The 18876-nt window shown below is 37.9% G+C and overlaps 1 protein-coding gene across 1 annotated transcript in view; it reads left to right on the plus strand.

Annotated features, from left to right (window-relative positions):
- DPH6 (diphthamine biosynthesis 6) overlaps nt 1-18876 on the plus strand; it is a 2556557-nt gene that overhangs the window by 284082 nt on the left and 2253599 nt on the right. The window lies entirely within an intron of this gene.

The raw sequence follows: 18876 nt of genomic DNA on the forward strand, positions 1-18876 counted from the left end.
ATTTTTTAAAATTTAGTTTTTTTTTAAATTTTTTATTTATTTATTTATTTTTTAATTATTATTTTTTTTTTTTAAATTAATTTTAAAATTTTTTTTAAAATTTTTTTTTATTAAATTTTTTTTTTTTTATTTTTTTTTATGGTTTTTTTAATTTTATTAAATTTATTTTTTTAAAATTTATTTAAATTTATTTTTAAAAATGTTTATTTTAATTTTTTTTTATTATTTTTTTTAATAGATAAATATTTTGTTTAAATTAGATATGGTATTTCATATAAATATATACTATGTTGAGGAATAGTATAGTATTGCAGTCCTGTAACAGTTTTTATATTTTTATTATATTTAGATTTATATTCAGGTAAATATTATAAGATAGTTATTAGTATGTTTTATGATATTGATGACATTATATTGATATATTATTTAAATGTATATATTAATACATTGTTCATTATATATATATGTATTATTATATATATGTTATATATATTATATATTATATTATATAATATATATAAATTATATGTATTTGTATATTCAATTTTTTTCTATTTTAGGATTTATATAGTGATATAAATTATTAATTATATGAATAGATATAAATAAATTTGGTTATTTATAATTGTAATGAATGTGAAAATAAACATACTACAATGCATAATTAAGAATATTTATATTTATATTTTAATGTAGTTTGTTCAAAGTATTGTTAATGAGTATTTAATGTGTAAAAATGAGTAAAAATGAATAAAAACATTTTAATTTATTTAGGATGTATATTTTTTATAAGCTAATATATTATAATGTATATCATATAATTAATCAATATATGTGCATGTTAATGTCATCTATATTAATATTGTGATATTCTTAATAAGACTCTTTATATAATGTTATTTATGCCTCTGTTTATAAATATATGTTCATTACAAATAGATGTTTCAATTATTTTATCCTCATATTTTACAAAACTCAAATGTAAAAATCTTCTATCATTATAATATATATAATTGGATACTATCCTCTTAGTTATATTGTCTAGTATTTAGGCCTGATCATTTACTTCTATTATAGTAACATATGAAATTAGTTATATAGATCTCATCGATGCATTAGCTGAATGTATAAGGAATATCTGCTATTATATCAAATTTAAATTGGATCATACTATTGTATATATTATTAGAATGGAAATAATGAATTTAAATATTGTTTTTATAATCAAAATAATATAATTTTTAATAATTATTAATATAAGTGTAAAGTTAGCCTAAAGTAGTAATGTAAAGGTGTATAATGATAATATGAAAAGCATATGTTAAGTTAAGAAGAAGAATACAATATTTATGTATAATGATTGATTGAATTATTTATAAATTTATCTTTTTTATATTACAGTATAAATTTTAATGTAAAATTGTGTGTATATTTTTTTGTATATAATTAATAAATATTAATTATTAAAAATATAAAAAAATTTTTTAATTTATATTTAATAATGTAATATTATTATTAAAATATGTTTAATTTTAAAAATAAGTTTTTATATTTTTTGGGGAAAATTTTTTTTTAGGGAATTTTTTAAAAGGGTTTTTTTTGGGTTTTTTTTTTTTTATTTAAAATTAAAAATTTTTTTTTTAATTTGGGGTTTTTTTTGGGTTTTAAAAGGGGAAAAGGTAAAAAAAATTTTTGGTTTTTAAAAAAAATTTTTTTTTAAGGTTATGGATAAATTAAAATATTAAAATGAATTTTTTGATTTTTTATTAAATATATTTAAAAAATTTTTAAAAAAATTTTATTAAAGGTTTATATTATTAAAATTAATTTTAAATTTTAAAAAAAATTTTAAAAATTTTAAGATTTTTTGGGGGAAAAAAAATATAAGTGGGATGAAAGCCTTTACTAAATTTTAGGAAAAACATGGTTTTAAAATTTTGTGAACAGAAAAAGATATAAGCCAATTTATAAATTAAAATGGTTAGAAGGGTTTTTCCCTTTAAAAATAATTTTAAGTGATATAAGATAAAGTTTTTTAAATAATTTATCCAGAGCACAAATATTTTATTTGAAACTTTTAAAAATTATTTTATTATTTGATTTAAAAAATTAGGGTAATTTAAAAAATTAAAAAAATGGATTTTATTTATTTTTAATGTTTTCAATTAAATTTTAAAATTTATTTCTAAATTTTAAAATTTTCCTAACTTAAATTTTTTTGGAAATTATTTTTTACATAATTTTAGATGCACCCAAACCCCTTAAGGGAAAACCCTTTTCCATGAAACTAGGCTCTAAGAAAATAACCCCCCATTTTTAAAATTTATAGGGTTATTAAAAAAATAAAATTTGGCAAGAATTAAAAAAAAATTTCCCTCCTTAAAGAAATCCAACCAAACTTTTCCATGGTTCCATGGAAACTCCATCTTTTCCCCCAGGTTTTTTGATTTTTCCCTTTAAAAGGTTTTTTGCATTTTTAAAAGTTCGGTAACTGGTGAAATTAGGAAAATGGGGGCCCCCCGTTGGTTTCCCTTTTCCCGGGGGGTACCACAGTTCCCCCTGGGGGGCTATTCCCGGGCCTTTGGTTTGGGCCAAAAGGCCCCCCTTTAAATTTCTAAGGTGCTTCTGGCATTGCAAGCATTCCATCCCCTTCTGCCGTCTAGGACTATTGCGATACAATCAGACAACATGGCGGTGGTCTGGTACATCAACAAACAAGGTGGAACCAAATCTTACCCACTCTGTCGAGAGGCCATGAGGATATAGCAATGGGCGATGGCTACCAACCGCTTTCTTCTAGCAACGCACTTTCCTGGGAATTCCAAGGTGATAGCAGACAGACTCAGCAGGTGTATTCTACAACCTCATGAGTGGTCCCTGAATCCTTTGATAGCGGCGGAGATTTTCAACCACTGGGGTCTTCGTTGCTGCAATCTCTTTGCGTCCCCGACCGACTACAAATGCAACAACTATTTCACCCTGATTCCCCCTCCGGAACAGTCACCCAGGGATGCTCTAGTCCACGATTGGCCCTCGGGTATACTTTATGCATTTCCACCTCTCCCCCTCATTCCCCAGTTTCTGAAGAAAGCCCGCCGGTTGAAGAGCAAAGTAATCCTCATAGCACCATATTGGCCTCGTCATATTTGGTTCCCCTTCCTTTGGCCTCACCTGCTAGATCAACTGTGGATTCTCCATTCAACCCCTGGGTTGATCTCCCATCTGCAGAATCTGATTCACCCCAGTTTGAACAGCCTGAAGCTCACAACTTGGCTCCTCCAACTCCTTTGATTGCCAGGCAGAATGATCTTTCTTTGCCAGTACGAGACATTCTTATTGCATCTCAGAAGTCTTCCACCAGAATTACATATCTCAGCAAGTGGAAAAGATTTACTATTTGGCTGAAAGAAAAACAGGTAGATCCTTTTTCAGCACCAATGTCGATAGTACTGGAATATCTGTCTACCTTATTTCAATCCAGTCTATCTGCCTCTACCATTAGAGTTCATTTGGCCGCAATATCTAATTTTCATGATGGTGTCCAAGACTCTTCTGTTATATCACACAAGTTATGCAAGACTTTCATAAAAGGCGTGAATCACAACCCCCTTTTAGAGAACCTACTCAGCCATGGGATCTGTCATTAGTCCTACAAGCTTTGACAATGCCACCTTTCGAACCAGCTTCTTCTTGTGACCTCAAGTATTTGTCATGGAAAACCTTGTTTTTGGTCGCCATTACTTCTGCCAGATGTATCTCTGAACTTCAAGCCTTATGCATCGAGACCATATTTGATTTTTCATACAGATATAGTGTCATTGAGAACTAATCCTTCCTTTCTGCCAAAAGTGATCTCTGAAATGTCCATTAATCAAACCATTGAATTGCCAGTTTTCTTCCCCAATCATTCGAACAGAGGAGAGTATTGCCTACATACCCTAGATATTCACAGGCAAATTCACTTTTACTTGAACAGGACTAAGTCTTCTCGTAAATTAGACCAGTTATTTTTGGCCTATTCTGGACATAGATTAGGATGTGCTGTTGCTAAGGTCACATTGGCTAAATGGTTAAAAGACTGCGTAACCTTCATTTATAGAAAACGTAATATCCCATTAACTACTACCATAAAGGCTCATTCTACAAGGTCGGTGGCAACTTCTGCTGCCGTCCATGCCAGAGCCTCTTTACATGACATTTGTGCAGCTGCAACTTGGGCTAGTCCTCATACCTTCATCAATCATTATAAGTTGGATTTGGCCTCCAGGGGAAGAGCGTCTGTTGGTTCTGTGGTGCTCAGGAATGTCCTTCCATAAGAGCCTCCCAGGAATAAAGGTAGCTGGGAACTCTGTCACACACATAAGGAATGAACGAGGATTAACAATATCAGATAAAGAAGTTATGTCTTACCATAACGTTCCATCTGTATTGTTGATCCTCGTTCAGTCATTACGACTCTCTTTCCTTCACCCTCCTGGGGCTTTTAGTGGATCTCACCATTCGGTTCTGTTAGGTCATTTGACCAGAGGTAGCCTCTACCTTCTTTTGACTTGCAATCTCAATCTGAGATAACAGGGAGAAGGGTAATTCTGGGTAAGAGTTTGACTCGAGAATTTGTAGCTGGCGTGAGCTTGGAAGATGGCCGGCTCGGTTCCGAGGTCGGAACCGACTACCCACACGTAATGACTGAACGAAGATCAACAATACAGATGGAACGTTATGGTAAGACATAACTTCTTTTTTCATTGCACAAAAATAAATTAGTTTTAAATAGTTTATTGTGTGGCGTCCATGGAATATACCTGTCTATGCCTTTTCTGGAAACTTGACCTTAACATTAGAGAGATTGACTTTAGCTCCCTTTGAACGTACTCCATCAGTACGTGATATGTCTGTCTTTGAAAAGTCTCTTCCTGGTAGCAGATAATTCTGGGAGAATAACGTCTGAGCCACAGGCCTTGATATTTAAAGTCTAACCCTCATGCACACACAAACAGACGCTTACGAAGATTTTCACAATGGAAATTTCCCTGAAGACGAAGTCTTCATTTATTCCTTTAGATGTCAGTTTTTATTTTTGGTCTATATGCCTGTATCTTTTTTCTAAATATGAGAATACAGGAGAAGGCATGCTATAACACTTGATGTTCATTGCATTAGAAAATACTGTCACAGATGAACTGTTTCCTTCATGAAAAGAGCCTACCAGTGACAAAACAAACTATCTCTAAGTATTCATGTATTGGTTTCTGTGATACCAAATGTGGTAAAACATAGGAAGATCTTGTTAAAATGTATAAATCTAGAGCTATAAACAGTAGCTACTGACATTTTAGCCATATTTCAGCTCAGGATGTAGTAGAATATGCTGCTTAGACTATGACCAATACTTTTACTAAGTAGTACAAAACAGCAGCTCATTCTGGAGGTAAGATAGGTATTAACACAGGTTTGCTGTGGAAATCCTTTAACTTTCCACATGTTGGGATTCTGCCCACATGTTATGATCAAATGATCTGGTGACCCTGTTCAAGAAAAGTGAGTACATCTGTATGACAGCACTCACTTATAGCAGTAGATCTTAGAGGGAGAGAATTGCTGTTTTTTTTTTGCATGCATTGCTGAGAAAAATGCATGCACCGTTCAAGTGTCCTGTCTTGAGTGAGATGCTTTGAGAAAATTTATTACCTAGCACCTGCTGCTAAGACGTTGAACCTCATGGTGTGAATATTCTCTACTTACACATCATTGAAGAGCTTTTTTTTCACTTGGTGCCCTCTGCAGTAGGTGTCTTAACCATACCTACTCAAGAAAATATAATAAGAAAATAAATACAGCAGGTCTTGTATGACAATGTCCTGTACGAAAAAATTTATCGGGCTATAGTTGTAACTGTGTCCACATTCTTCTAGTTTCATCTATGTCTTTTTGCTTTTTGTAAAATGCTCCTTAAGCATGGTTTCCAGTGTTTCCACTCTGGGGCACATTTTCTTTCTTTTTTATTAATACATATGTTCTTGTTTTGCATACTTGTTAAAGAACAGTAATTTAATTTTAGGTGATATGATTATTTTAAAATGGATTACTTTACTATGACACCATGTGGTAAGAATGAAGATTCATTCTGTGGCTGCAAATTTCTGCATTTATATTTTTTTAAAGTGCTGCTTAGCACAGAAGCTTAATAAAGGGCTACATCTTCCATTAATCAATGTTAGTGTTCAGCAAAGCATACTGGTAGAATGATTAATGAATTTGTTGGTACTAGAGGCAGTGTCATGGTTATCAAAAACAGCGTACAGTCAGCAATTAGAGCAAATTCTAGCATTGTCTGCAAATGAGGATAAGCAGCCATAGAATATTTTGTCACTTTTTTATTGTGCATAGTCATGTAGTGTAAATTGTACAGCTTAAAAGCTGACCACTAAGCTGTTGTGCTGGTCAACAGTGGTCTAATGACTGATGCAGTGCCATTCAGGCTTGTGATTTATTAGCTGAGGTTTGTAGTCATCCTGTCCACGTATGGCTTTGTAGCCAAGAATATTCAAGAGAGTGTTTAAAACCTATGAAAAGCCTAATTACTTGGAAATTCTGATTAGATGAACAACTATATTACTGGCATTTGTAAAGATAAATTGAGTATTTTTTTTTTTTTTGCTCAGGCCCCTCTTTGACAATTGACCTGTCATAACCTGTTTGTTCCCCTTGCGCAAGAGCCCTGTGGGCCCATTCATTTTCTGGAAGCAAGGGCTCAGTGGGGAATTTCTTTTTAGAACTAACATGCTGAACTTGCCCAGTAGTGGCCAAAAGATTTAGTATGTAGTAAGACTTTGTGATGCACACCATATCTCAACATGATGTGATCAGTTGCCCCGTCCCCTCATTGTAGACAGGCACAAAGAATTCACCCAAGAAGATGATACCCACGAGCACATGCATCTCCCTCAAAAGAGTGGTCTAAGCCTTATGTGTTCTTCTTCTTCTCCTCCTACAGCTTCAACAGGTGCCTGGGCTTCTTGTCAAATTCTAGTTGCTTGAGTCATAGTCAAAGCTTTATTCCTGTATGCCAACAGAGCTTTAGCTAAATTGAGCTTAATTTGGATTGCTGTCCAGGAGTCCTACATAGCTTTACCTTGCCATAAATGCAAGCATCTTAGAGAATTTTTAACTTTTGTATCAGATTATACATAGTCGATTAAAATGTCATTCTTATCATATGAGAAAGCAGACTGTATTTTTGAATATTGCTGCTTAGAAGTGAGATGTCTGTAGAGACTCTCTATTGAAATGTTGGTGCTCAAAATGCTGAGTGCCAACATGCCAAAAAAAAAAAAAAAGACCAAAAAGACAATAGTAGAGTGAATCTTGAAAATTATTCTTCTCCTTAAAACATTTTTTTGCAGGAGGGGTAAGTCCCCATGCACCCCACTTGGATGAGGTGGGGGGCAATCCCGAACTTTTATATATATATATATATATATAGATAGCTGTACCAACTGACCCCCCCCCCCCATACCTCAGAGAAAAGGGAATATTCCAAGAAATGGTATCTTGAACTTAGTGTATATAAGACCATTCTTTTGGTCATTCAGTCTCAATATTTCTGGGCTCACTGTAGTGGGTTCCAACATTTCAAACGGTTACTGTCCATAGATCTTCCTAAATACCAAAAGTCTTTATCTGGCCTAATCTCAGCTCATTAGTTTCCGTCAGTTAAGTTGTGTGCATCTCAAGCATAGTTTAACATATGAGGTGACAGGAAAATGTGTTTTTTTTGTATATTTTTCTCTTTGTCATTGCTTTGTGTTGTCAACAGACAGTGCTTGGTTCTGTTAGTAGTTGAACCACAAGTACATTTGTGCATCCTGTGATGGATTGGAAGCCTATTTCAGGTCTGTTCTCCTGCTTTATGGCCTTTTGAGTACTACAATAGGCTCCATCCCTTCCACAGCTTTGAAGAGGATAAAAGCTGATATCCAAGAAGGTAACCATTTGAAAAATCGGGACCCACTAGAGTGAGTCATGAAACATGGAGACTAAATGGCTGAAAGAACAGGCTAACATATGCTAAGTCCAAGATGCCATTTCTCGAAATAGTCCCTTTTCTCTGAGCCATGGCAATCTTGAAGTTGGTATATATAAATTCGAGTGGTGGGGGGGCTCACCCCCCACATGGGGGTGGTCCAGGGGGAGCTGGCTCTCCTGCAAAAATATGTTTTAAGAAAAATTACCTTCATGATTTGCTCTTCTCCTGTGTTTTCTGTCTTTTTTTTTCGGCATGTCAGTACTGAACAGTTTGAGTGCCAATATTTCAGCAGGGAGCCATCCGAAAATTAATCTGAATATAAAAAAATTGACTGAGACATTTATGATCTATGGCAGGTAGAAATTAAAAGATACTGATGGATTACTTGCAATGAACTATTCCTCAGTGATATAGAGAGAAAGGTAATTCTAGGACAGTTTTAATTAATTTGAAGGCTAGAAATATTCTTTGATAAACTCAGTATTAAAAATTTGGCTGGATCTGTTAATTGTTTCTGCATTATTTAAATATGTGGAAACATGGCCGTAGTAATTAAAAACAGTAAACATAAACTAATAAATAAATAAAATAATTGTTAAAAGATGGGTTGTTGAGCGAGATAACTTTAGTTTTATGAAAGATACTGGCAGTCAGAGGATTAATGCATAACAGCTGAGAGGGCGCAGAGGTGAGCCCTACTCACTGCCTACCCATTCCAGTGTGATAAGTGTAAGAGAGAAAGTTTAATATTTATTTGTTACTTTTTTTTTATAGCAGAATCTCTTAAATTGAAAAAGACTTCTAGAAATTTACAACTGCTACATGACTTTACTGCTGACTTCTGTACTATATAAAAGCTTTAATGACTAGCAGAGTCTCCTCAGCATTATAACACAGAATAGCGGAACAATAACTTCTGATTGTAAGATTGATTCCATCAGGTTATTTTCAGCAAGTGATGTCATTATTAGCGGAACAAACTTCTTTTTAATCTGCTTACAGGACAGACTACCTGGTACTGAGGTGGTGAGGATTTTGTCTGCAAGAGCTGAAGGTAACTAGCATGAATAAGTGAATCCACAGGCTTGTAGGACATTGTTTCCTCTGAATAAAGTATGTGCCTGACTTTTTTTCTATAAAACCATTACGTTTTGAGTGTCATTGGATCTTATGTAGTCAGTATATTAAACGATATAATTTATATTTTGAGGGGTTACTGCCTGAATACTTATCTGAGACTGCTTCAGTGACTGAGTTTATGCAACTATTGATGAATGTATTTCTGAGATATTTTTACTAACTGAGTTTATGTGAAAAGTCTCCCCCCTTAAATCCTTAGCATTATATTGATGGTGATGACATTTCAAATTTATGTAACTTGGTCATCTGAATCAGAAGTATACTCTTGAATGAAAACTATAGGCATCCCGAATTCAGTAGCTTGTACTCCAGTTGAAATAAACATTTACATGTTGGTTAGAGTAGCATTGTTGTTGGGTGTGTCTAATAATTTTTCCTTCTGCTCATGAAATAAATGTAATGTTACCAAGCCGAGAATGCCTAGGATTGGCTCAAGAGAACTGGTGAATCTAGAGTGTACTAGGTCAGTCAGAATGGCGATGGACGCACTTAGCCCAGGAGTGCAGAGAAGCTGAAAATGAAGAAGTCAGCCTCTCAGATATCTAAACAGCAAGCACAGATGGTCAAAGAAGGTAATAGTGACCTGACTACCAAAGCAACGTCACGGTTCTCTTTCTCTTCATCCACTCAAGCGCATACATAAGGTAACCTTAGTAAAGTGGCTTTTTTGCCCTCAGACCCATGAAGCAATGCAGCGATACACAGTGTGTCAGCTGGAGAAGGTTCTTAGAAGAACAGAGAGGAGGATAGTATATTGAGAAAGATGGCTGTGTTGGGGTCCCTATCAATTCGGTTCCTTTTCCTGACCTAACATGATTTTTTTGACTACTTGTCCTTTCCTAGGGCATTAGGCTTCAGCCTCCCTACTTAGGGAAAGAAACCTCTGAATTTTGAGACATATACATCCTGTTTATGCAAACATGCTGTAATACACAAGTAGAAATGCCATGCACAGGGAACCAGCACCCAAAAGCTTTAATATTTATTTGACATTTTCTTATCAGGAAAGTCTCATTTTCAGCAGAGGCCCGGGGAGAAAAACTCCAAAGATTGCAAAACATTTTAAGAACATTAATTTTGCAGTTCTGAAAAATAATACAAAAAATTGCAATTTAAATAATTATATCAAATTAGATATGGTATGAAAACTAGTTACTTTTATCTTCAATGCTACTTTTATGCAGAGATTAAATAACATTACAAAAGCAAGTACAGTATTCTTCTTCTTCTTTCGGCTTTTCCCGGTTAAGGGACGCCACAGCAGATCACCTGTTTCCATTTCTTCCTGTCCTCTGCATCTTGCTGTGTCACACCAACCACCTGCATGTCCTCTCTCACCACATCCATAAACCTTATTTTAGGCCTTCCTCTTTTCCTCTTACCTGGCAGCTTCATCCTTAACATCCTTTTCCCAATATATCCAGCATCCCTCCTCAGCACATGTCCAGACCAAAGCAACCTCGCCTCTCTGGCTTTGTCTCCAAACCTTCCAACCTGGGCTGACTTTCTAATATACTTATTCCTAATCCTGTCTACCCTCGTCACACCCAGTACAAATCTTAACATCTTTAACTCTGCCACATCCAGCTCTGACTCCTGCCTTTTTGTCAGTGCCACTGTCTCCAACCCATATAACATAGCTGGTCTCATTACCCTTTTGTAGACCTTCCCTTTCACTCTTACTGGTACTAGTCTGTCACAAATCACTCCTGACACTCTTCTCCACCCACTCCACCCTGCCTGTACTCTCTTCTTCACCTCTCTTCCACACTCGCCATTACTCTGAACTGTTGATCCCAAGTATTTAAACTCATCCACCTTTGCCAACTCTACTCCCTGCATCCTCACCATTCCTCTATCCTCCCTTTCATTCACACAAATATATTCCATTTTAGTCCAGCTGACCATCGTTCCTCTTCTCTCTAGAGCATATCTTTACCTCTCCAGGGTCTCCTCCACCTGTTTCCTACTCTCACTACATATCACAATGTCGTCTGCAAACATCATAGTCCTCGGGGACTCCTGTCTGATCTCGTCTGTCAACCTGTCCATCACCGGTGCAAATAAGAAAGGGCTCAGAGCTGATCCTTGATGTAATCCCACCTCCATCTTAAACGCATCTGTCACTCCCACTGCAGATCTCACTGCTGTCACACTACCCTTGTACATATCCTGTACCACTCTTACATACTTCTCTGCCACTCCCGACTTCCTCATACAATACCACAACTCCTGTCTAGGCACCTTGTCATATGCTTTCTCTAAGTCCACAAAGACACAATGCAACTCCTTCTGACCTTTTCTGTACTTCTCCATCAACACTGTCAGAGCAAACATTGCATATGTAGTGCTCTTTCCTGGCATGAAACCATACTGCTGATCACTAATTATCACCTCCCTTCTTAACCTAGCTTCCACTACCCTTTCCCATAATTTCATGCTGTGACTGATCAGTTTTATCCCTCTGTAGTTACTATAGCTCTGCGCATCACCCTTATACTTAAAAATTGGTACCAAAACACTTTTTCTCAACTCCTCAGGCATCCTCTCACTTTCCAGGATTTCATTAAACAATCTGGTTAAAAATTCCACTGCCATTTCTCCTAAACACCTCCACGCTTCCACAGGTATGTCATCTGGACCAACAGCCTTTCTATTCTTCATTCTCTTCATAGCTATACTTACTTCCACCTTGCTAATCCATTGCACTTCCTGATTCACTATCTCCACATCATCCAGCCGTCTCTGTCTCTCTCATTCTCTTCATTCATCAGTCCCTCAAAGTACTCCTTCCATCTGTTCAACACATTCTCCTCGCTAGTGAGTAAGTTTCCCTCATTATCCTTTAGCACCCTTACCTGCTGCACATCTTTCCTAGCTCGGTCCCTCTGTCTAGCCAGTCGGTACAGGTCCTTTTCTCCCTCATTAGTGTCCAACCTTTCATACAACTCTCTATACTATTTATCCTTAGCCTTTGCCATCTGTCTCTTTACCATGCACTTCATCATCTTATACTCCTGTCTACTTTCTTCATCTCTCTGACAATCCCACTTCTTTGCCAACCTCTTTCTTTGTATACTTTCCTGTACTGCCTCATTCCACCACCAGGTCTCCTTGTCCTCCTTCCTCTGTCCAGATGTCACACCAAGCACCTTTCTAGCAGTCTCCCTTACTAGCTGTGCTGTAGTTACCCAGCTATTCAGTAACACTTCACTGCCACTCAGTGCCTGTCTTAACTCTTCCCTGAACTCCACCTCACAATCTCCCTTTTTCAATTTCCACCATTTGATCCTTGGTGCTGCCCTTACACTCCTCCTCCTCTTCTTGATCATCAATGTCATTCTACAGACCACCATTCTATGCTGCCTAACTACACTTTCCCCCGTCACCACTTTACAGTCTCCAATCACCTTCAAACTGGCCCTCCTGCATAGGATATAATCCACCTGTGTGCATCTCCCTCCACTCTTGTATGTCACCCTATGCTCTTCCCTCTTGTTAAAATACATATTCACCATAGCCATGTTCATCCTTTTTGCAAATTCCACTACCATCTGACCTTCTGCATTCCTTTCCTTAACACCATACCTACCCATCACTTCCTCATCCCCTCTGTTCCCTTCATCAACATGCCCATTGAAATCTGCTCTGATCACCACTCTCTTACCCTTGTGTTCAGTCATCGCCACTTCATCCAACACTCTAAAATTTTTCTTTCTCATCCATCGCACACCCAACTTGCGGAGCATGTGCACTAACAACATTCATCATTACACCATCAATTTCCAGCTTCATAAACATCACTCTATCCGACACTCTTTTCGCCTCCAAAACACTCTTGGTATACCGTTCCTTTAGGATAACCCCTACCCCATTTCTCCTCCCATCCTCACTCATAAATATAGGTTAAACACCTTAATTAACAATTTAACTAGCAAATTGGTCTAAAAGTGTCTTCCAGTTGACTGAATGCACTTAACTCAAACAGAAACTCTTTGGGGGAAAACATTATTACACCAAAAAATGAACAAAAGAAGAAAAATATTGTCCAAAATACCATAAATAAGGAAAGAGCTTCGCCACAAAGACCATTAAACTTTTTTCAGTTTTATTCTGGTACCTCGGCCTTTCGCCTTCTAGGAATATGTATGGTGTTTTGAATGGAAAAAAAACAAATTACACATATCACCAAATGGAGACATCTGAAATCTAAACTAAGTGAAAAACAAGCTGTTTGCGTAGTGTTAAAGGTAGGGTTACCATTAGAGTTATGGCAAGGCTTCACCACCTATGCCATACCTAACTTACGTATGCTGAGCCTAAGCCTAACCACAATGTTAATGGTAAACCTACCTCGTAACAACCTTAAGCAACATGTGCATGTATACACACACACACACAACTATCCCTAGTCATAGTCTTATTGTGCAAACATACACAAATGCTCAGAGTACTGAAATTTAGTATTTCCTCAGACATCTCAATATTCCATTATAGACAGTTGCAGTTAGTAATTACTATTCCGGTCTCAACATTTTGCAGCTGATCATATCAGCTTTGACTTATTTACAGAACCCCCACTCTAGGTAGTGTTACTGTTTTATGGAGAAGGCTATTAAGTGTGCAGGCTTTTTATCCTTGTATTACATACAGAAGGTATATTGCATGCACTGTGAAGACTTCTAGTTTCACTTTCTTAGCTGGGAACAGCTCTCAGGGGCCAGGGGAAAACAGGAGTAAGCTTGATGATGTTTTATACTTAGAAAACGTATATAACACATCTGCAGCTGGAATGCCTGCATTTTAAGAATATGTATTTTTTGCTAATTTATTCTACATTTCAAAATCACTTTTGTGTTCCATCTGTTAATAGTTTTATTCTTTGTTATTAAAAAGAAGCATTGTTATATACTGTTCATCCTTCACTGCTTTTGATTTAACTGTATCTTTGTTTTATAATTGTGTAAGCTCTTTCATCTGGCATCAGTTTATTTGACTCTACACTCTCTCTGATCTCATTATGTTTTAGTCTGTTCTCATTATATTTTGTTTGCTGTTTTATCATACTCTGTGTTGTACAGTGGGGTTCTATATCTTAAAAACTGCATGTGTGAATATTGCACATTTTAATGTCCCGTTTCAGTAGTGCTTCATTATTAGTGTACCTGACTTGAATGGCACCCAGACCACCACAAATGACTTCTCTGAACACTGAAAAGAAGTGTATGTACTTTGAGATTTTCCCAGACTGATGAACTCCTCCCTCTATGAGCAATATTGAGCCCATGTACCTTATGAACAAACCTAATTTTTGCCGCTTATATCCATGTAACTGACCTCTAGTAATTTGAGTGCTTTGACCTGTGACTTTATCTCACTTCATCACCACACAGTGCCATAATGTGTACAATACTGCTGTCACTGTACCAATTCACTGGTTAATGTCCCAATCCTGTTTACCTTCACTTGTCAACAAGACCACAAGGTATTTGTATTCTTCCACTTTAGTACATTAAATTAGAGTAGAAACAAGAATAAAACCAACATATTTATAGCTAAAATAATTTCATGATCTGATGTTGCCATTTTCATTCATTCCTCCTCTCCTAGATCCTGGCCAGTAAATTAGCTCAGATCTCTTTTGCTGGTCTACAGTTCAGTTGGGATTGCAATCTCTCTAGCTTGTTCTGGGTTCTTCCCACTATATACTGGTATCTCCCATTACCCACTATCTAAATTACTGATTGGTTTTAAAACGTACACTTCCTGTGGGCATAAGATACCTAACATGGATGCCCATAGGGAGTGCAACTGTTTAGGCCCTGCACACCTGGGCATTTCTTGTAGCATTTGTGCTGTGTTTAACAGTAGGACTATTAGTGATAGAAGGAACACGCTGGTTCTCAAGGGCCTTATTCCTACTCCTCGTCATTCTTCTGGTACATCAGCATCAAGGGCTCAAAGCTCTTCTCATAAGTCTAAGGAACCCAGTGAGTACAGAAAGTGCTCACTAGCAAGGTTTCCCAAATCAGCATTGGCTTCTTAACTGCCGATGAAAATTTCTAAAAGCTTGGATCCAAAGCCCTCAGATCTAACATCTGCAGCTTCAAATTCTCCTCAGCTGTGAAGCCCACGATTTTTCCAGGAGCCCGGTTCCCTGAGATTGAGGTCTCCTTTTCTTCAGGAGGCTCCTAAGAAATCTTCGGGACTGTGTTCTACCACCTCTTCTGTCAGGTCCTACTGAATTCTTTCCAAAGCAGAGGTGGATAGGATGATGAGAAAATTTCAAAGGACACAAATTCAAATGGGGTTATTTTCGGCTCCAATTCCCATCGGATCTGTGAGCCTCAAACCATCCTCTCATATAGTCATTACTCCTTCTCTGATCCCACCTTCTATTTCGGAGTCCTTGGATCCAAGACCTCCAAGAGTTGAACCATCTGATTTACCTCTTTCTTCTACTCCGACTCCTTCACTTATCCATTTGTCTCTGACCCCCCCCTTGGAGCAGGATGCATCTCAGAGCCAGGGTATCGGCGGCAAGTCCAAGGGAATGTCTTCGACTCCAAAGTTTTCGGAGACGTCTCTTCTCCTTCATGACTCTTCAGTGCTGGACAATTTGGCTCCATAGGATTGGGGCAGGCCCTGGATTGTCTGATTCAACATTTTCAGCTTAGGTTGGATTGTTCTGGTCCCTCTGGCTTCAAGGTGATGGAGAAGGTATTTCAACCTTTCTGAGAGCAGTTTCTACACTTATGTCTTTGAATCCAGTTCTTGTTCCCCATTCGGCGTCTACTCATCCTATCCCCAGGGACAGCCAGCCCATATGAGCTTCCAGGCAGTTCCAAGTAGGGAACGCCCCACCTTTTTGGATACCTCTCCAGAGCATCCCACTGAAGAGGTCACCTGAAAGAGGTTGTGCAAAATGAGGCACTTGGATTCCCCACAGAAATCTCTCAGAAGACACAGATTTCGATGAAGGGGACGGGTCCCTTGGATTGCCACCTGAGGGTGTCTCCTTTGGGGACATTTTAGAAATCCTACGCCAGAAAGGTGGTTGGTCATCCCAAACCCCTTCCCAGGAGGAATGAGCATTCCTTGAAGCCTTCTGGTCTGGCCCTTCTATGTCCTGGTTAACCCCCCCCCCCCCGTGGATAAGCTTATAGATCTTGTGCCCCACTGGGCATGGAAGAGACCAGGTGTAGAACCAATCTCTAGATGCCCAGATAAGATTTTGAGTGCTCCTACAGACAGACAATATTGAGTGAAAGGAATACCTGTGGATGCCATTGTTGTTGTGGCAGCCACCAAGAAAGAGCTAGCTGAGCAGAGATCTACTGTTCATCCTCAAAATAGAAAGTCTATGGCATTGGACAGGTATGGGAAAAGAGTCTATGCCTCAGCGACCTGTACTTTACGGTCATTGAACTACCTGTCACACCCCATTAGGTTACAGAGGGACTTAGTTAAGGAACTTTCTAACTCTACCACTGGGCCCATGTCGGCAGAGGAACAAAAATCATTTTTGTCATGACTGGCCACCCTCCAGTCAATATCAAATGCATCCATGAGGTTAATCTCACATGCAGCTGAAGTTCTTCACGGGCTGCTGGTTCAGGCATAGCAGTTAGGAAACATGCCTAGATGAGGCTGTATGGGATTTTGTGGAGCCCTTTAATGTGTCATTCATCAGCAATCCTTTTTCTGTATCTTCCTTATTTGGGCAAACTGTTAAAGACACACTTTCCTGTAGTGAGCAATATCATATCTGCTGTAGGAATCTGTTTTTCTACCCTTTTCTAGGAATCAGCACGGTGGTAAAAAGATCTAGTTCTGAAAGTCTGAAGGACCTTTTAATGAATTATGCAGAGGTTTTTCTCCCAGAGGCAGAGGGGGGAAATAATTATACTGGAAGACGGCATCCTTGTGGCAGAGGGGGTCCGCAGAAGCAAAGGTCTCGAGATTCCTTCTCAGACAGGCCATTTCAGTGCTCCTGAAAGGTTGCCCAACTGTTCTTTTCTGGATGCAGTCAGGGGTTCCCTTATCCCTGCACCTAAACATGTGGACAGCCATCACAGCAGACTCATGGGTGCCACTTTGCAATTAAGCCATGATAAAGGACAGATTATTATCCCAGGGATAAAAATTCAAAGGGGGATATTCCCGGGTGACTCTGTCACCGTTGCTATTCTGCCTTGCTGCATCAACCCATTAAGCTGTTTATTTAACAGCTTAGGCCATGGCTACAATTTGGCTGCTAGAAAACAACAAAGTCTAATTACTTCTTATCTTCTCTTTGTCAATGATTTAAAACTGTATAGCTCATCAGATGAGGAACTGAAAGCACAGCTGCAGGTTGTCAAAACTTTTACAGATGATGTGTATGTACCCTATTGTAGGTTAAGTACCCTGTTGTATATCAACCCAGTGAGCAATAGCTAGCAGCCTACCACGGATTTAATTTCCCTCTTTACTTTCCAGACTTCTTCTCATTCCCCTGAGTGCCCGAGCTCTACCCTTGTACTTACCTGAATTGGCCACTAGGTGGCACTGTCCAGCCTCTATCTACACTTCAATACACGTTAACAATACTGTTAACCAAGCTCTGCCCTGTTTTAGCCCTTTAAAATCTGCTATATTCTATTACTCTACCACTGCCCTGTTTCAGCTTCTAGCTCCAGTGAACCCTCTGCTTCCTTCCAACTTACATACATAGTGCATCTCCTGTACCTCCTTACCTCAGATCTGTTCTCTGCTTCACTGATAAACTTTGTGCTGACTTTTTTCCCCCCTCCTCAGCTTTCTCTGTCCTTCATTTTTCTCTGCCTCTTACCTCTCCACTTCTCTTTCAGTCACCCTTCCCATTATCCCTGCCTCCTCCCGTCCTACTCAGTCTCTACTCTCGTGTTCTTGCCTCACTCCCTTCCCCTTCTTCATACCCACTCTCTGCCCGTAAATCCATATTACTTTGCTTGTACTCATGACGCCATTTTTAAATAACCTTCTCGTCCCCTCCAGTCCTGATCTGCATAGGCTGCTGGCTCCACTTGAATATGAGTGTTTCCACAGGCTAAAACTGTGAAATTTGGTATTGTGTGCCTCTATTAGGTTTCTAGAGGTTATAACTGCAAAACTCTTTGTGTTATGTTTCTACAGGTAAAAACTGTACAAACTCTTTGTGTGCCTCTGTTATGTTTACAGACACAGCTGCAGTTTTCTGTTCCATTCACTGCTTGTGGCTTGGTTTTTGAGTCTTCAGTCACTGCTCGTGGCTTGAGTTTTTGAGTCTGCATAAATATTAGTGGCTTTTCCGCTGCTTCCTAGTTGATAACTAGCTTTTGCCATCATTTCTCTTGCTCAACAAGCACCCTACTATTGTTTGCCTAAACTCGATTCCTGAGTTTCAATGCAATTTAAGCGGCTTTTACCACATTGCTTGTGTGCCTAGACTCAATTCCTGAGTTTCTATGCAATTTTATTGGCTTTTACCGCTGTTTACCAGCAATTAGCAAACCACTGACTGTGTCTCAAAAACGCCTACACGGCATATCTGCCTAGACTCGGTTTCCGAGTTTCAAGAAAACTTAAGTGGCTTTTTCTGCTGTGCTTGCAGATAGCCATCCATTTGACTGCGTTTTATAAACGCCCGCACTACATGTGTGCCTAGACTGAGTTCCTAAGATTATTTAATGCGGCTTTTCCGTTGCTTA

The sequence above is a fragment of the Protopterus annectens genome, chromosome 6.part0 (genome assembly GCF_019279795.1).
Source record: "Protopterus annectens isolate FY-2018-M chromosome 6.part0, PAN1.0, whole genome shotgun sequence".
NCBI classification, from domain to species: Eukaryota; Metazoa; Chordata; order Ceratodontiformes; family Protopteridae; genus Protopterus; species Protopterus annectens.